Below are 3,254 nucleotides of genomic sequence, written 5' to 3' on the forward strand. Positions count from 1 at the left end.
AAAAAAAAAAAAAAAAAAAAACAAGTAAGGAAAGTCTAAAGTCGGGCGGGCCGACTATATTATACCCTGCACCACTTTGTAGATCTAAATGTTCGATACCATATCACATCCGTTAAATGTGTTGGGGGCTATATATAAAGGTTTGTCCATAATACATACATTTAAATATCACTCGATCTGGACAGAATTTGATAGACTTCTACATAATCTATAGACTCAAGATTTAATCGACTAATGCACTAGGGTGGAACACAATGTTAGTAAAAAAATATGGGAAACGTTTAAATCTGAAGCAATTTTAAGGAAACTTCGAAAAAGTTTATTTATGATTTATCGTTCAATAAATAAACTTTTTCGAAGTTGAACACATTTTTGTAATCAAAGTCTAGGTCGCAGTTTTAGTCCAATCGACTTCAAATTTGGCACAAGTATGTGTTTTGGCTCAGAATAGATCCCTATTGATTTTGGAAGAAATCGGTTCAGATTTAGATATAGCTCCCATATATATATTTCGCCCGATATGGACTTATATGGCCCCAGAGTTTTACCCTAATTTGCTTAAAATTTTGCACAAGGAGAACAATTAGTACTATAGTAAAGTGTGCCAAATTTTATTGAAATCGGTTCAGATTTAGATATAGCTCCCATATATATCTTTCGCCCGATATGGACTAATACGGTCCCAGAAGCTAGAGTTTTACCGCAATTTGGTTGAAATTTTGCACTAGGAGTACAATTAGTAGTGTAGTCAAGGGTGCCAAATTTTATTGAAATCGGTTCAGATTTAGATATATCTCCCATATATAGCTTTCGCCCGATTTACACTGATATGACCACACACAAAAAAAAAAATTTTGATTTCAATCACGAAAATCACGGATTCAATCATTTTTTTAATTGAAATGTCTTCAATCACGAAAATGATAGTATCAATCACCCATTTTGACAGAAAACCAACACGATTTTCAATTGAAAATTTAATTGACTTTTGTCACGGAATCAATTAATTGTGTGATTGAATCAATTAAAAACGTGATTGATTTTTAACATAAAACTCAATGACAGTTTTAATTGAATCAATTAAAATTTTAATTAATTTCGCGACAAAAATCAATCAACTATTTGATTCATTCAATTAAATAATTAATTGAAATTGGCTATAAATTTCAATCAAAAAATTTATATATTGCGACCCGAAAATCGTATTTAGTTTTATTTGAAATAAAAGGAAATATGTGTTTCTTATAAAACATATTTATTTTATTTTTGTTTTATTTGCAAAATATTTTATAAATAAATTTACAAAATATAGTTTAAAGGTGCCTAATAACTAGATCATATGCACCTGTCGTGTTTAAGCATATACTGTTTGTTACAAAAGAAAACTAAACTATTCAGTTGTCGTAAATAAGAAGAAAGAGAAAAAAGAATAGGTAATAACACATATTTAATATTTTATTATTTTTTGAATTATGCAATAGACAAATAAATTTGGTTCTTGTGGTTTGTGTTCTGTTCTAACATAACTTACACATACAATTACTATCAATAACAACTATAGGGTGAATAAATAAACTATATAAATCATTATCTTCCTTATAATAATAACCATGTCAGCATGTTCCTTCTAATATGTAGATGCGTCTAGATTTGCAATAAATCAGCAGCCTGTAAGCTAGTTTTTCTGAAAGTAAACAGAATAATTCGAATTTAATTTTGTTCAATTAAAACTTGATTTTGTTAAACATTACCTTAATAAAATATCAAATTCAATTCTTAGTTCCAGATTGCAGGTTTATAATCTTCTTTTGCAGTTGTAGTCTTTTAGCATAAAAAGGTGTAATCGTAAAATCGGTAATTTCATTTTAGTAACAATTCCTTTCCAAAAGTTCCACACATTGAAATCGTCTATTAAAATTTGAACCAATCAAAGACAAAAATAATGGCAAAGCAATGTATTTGGTATTATATTGATGATACTTTGCAAATTCTGGAAATAGAAAAAAAATATAAATGGAAAATACATATTTTTATTATTTTTGGATATTTTTCATATTTTAAAATCCAAAAGAAAGAACTTTTTTACCATTACATAATTCAGCTCATTTGTTTATATATCAGATATACTGCTCTCTACTTGGGTTCAAACTGGAAAAGGCAGGTAAAACAAAAATGCAATTTAATGCCAACGCTACTTCGCAGCTTCAAGGTGAATCTTCCAACAAACTCATACCGGTTTTAAGAAAACTATGAGTGTACCCACTTTTTGATTGCAAACATATTCTTATATATTTGATAAAAGGATGGAGTTGATGGGATTAATTGGTAAATTTCACGAAATAAAATTGGTCACTAAAAGAAATGAATAAAAATATATTATTTTAGTCCGTTTAATGTAAACAGGATTCAATGGAAAACGGTATTCACATTTCACAATTTCTTACCTTTAATAAACGTAGATTGTTTTCCATTTTTACAATGCCACAAAACACAAACACAGGTAATTTCAAATGCGTTCTCTCATATATTTTTTTCAAACCTTTACCACGTGACCATTTGTTGTTGCACACTTTATTTATTTCAACCCTTTGCTATGATTTGTTGTTGCGTTCAAAATATTTATGCACACATTTTGAATGCAGCAGACAGAATGTCGCCAATCATGTTTTTCAATTTACGCGAAAAACAAAAACCCAACCGTTCGTTACGAGTTACTTCCACAGACTGATCTCTCCATCATACATTGTTGAATAAATACCCATTCTCTTCTTCTCTTTTCGCTCTTTCCATTGCTCAAAATTATTCAATTTCAATCACAAAGGTGATTAGATCAATCACATGTGTAATTGGAAACGGAAAAATTTTCAATCACGTTTGTAATTGAAAATTATTTCCGAATTGATTAACAAATTGATTGAATCAATTAATATTTTAATTGGAAAAGTAACAAATATCAATCATTTTTTTAAGTGGGTTTTATTCGGATTTGATAAAATAATTAATTGAATCAATTAACATATTAATTGAATCCGTTTCCAAATTCAATTAAGTGTTTAATTGAAAAAATTTTGGTGATAATTTTTAACTCCGATTTATTGAAATTTTGCAGTAGAATTAGCATTGTTGCTATGCGTGCCAAATTAGGTTGAAATCGGTTCAGATTTAGATATAGCTCCCATATATATGTTTTTCTGATTTCGACAAAAATGGTCAAAATACCAACATTTTCCTTGTAAAATCGCCACTGCTTATAC

General features: G+C 28.7%; 1 long non-coding RNA gene across 1 annotated transcript; it reads right to left on the reverse strand.

Annotated features, from left to right (window-relative positions):
- Nucleotides 1-1,434: 1,434 nt before the first annotated feature.
- On the reverse strand, nt 1,435-1,979 carry LOC142223623 (uncharacterized). Its single transcript, XR_012718832.1, has 2 exons — nt 1,752-1,979; nt 1,435-1,684 (listed from the first exon to the last, which is right to left on the reverse strand). It is a non-coding gene; the product is annotated as an uncharacterized LOC142223623 (long non-coding RNA).
- Nucleotides 1,980-3,254: the final 1,275 nt, after the last annotated feature.

Source organism: Haematobia irritans, chromosome 2 (assembly GCF_050003625.1).
Source record: "Haematobia irritans isolate KBUSLIRL chromosome 2, ASM5000362v1, whole genome shotgun sequence".
Lineage (NCBI taxonomy): Eukaryota > Metazoa > Arthropoda > Insecta > Diptera > Muscidae > Haematobia > Haematobia irritans.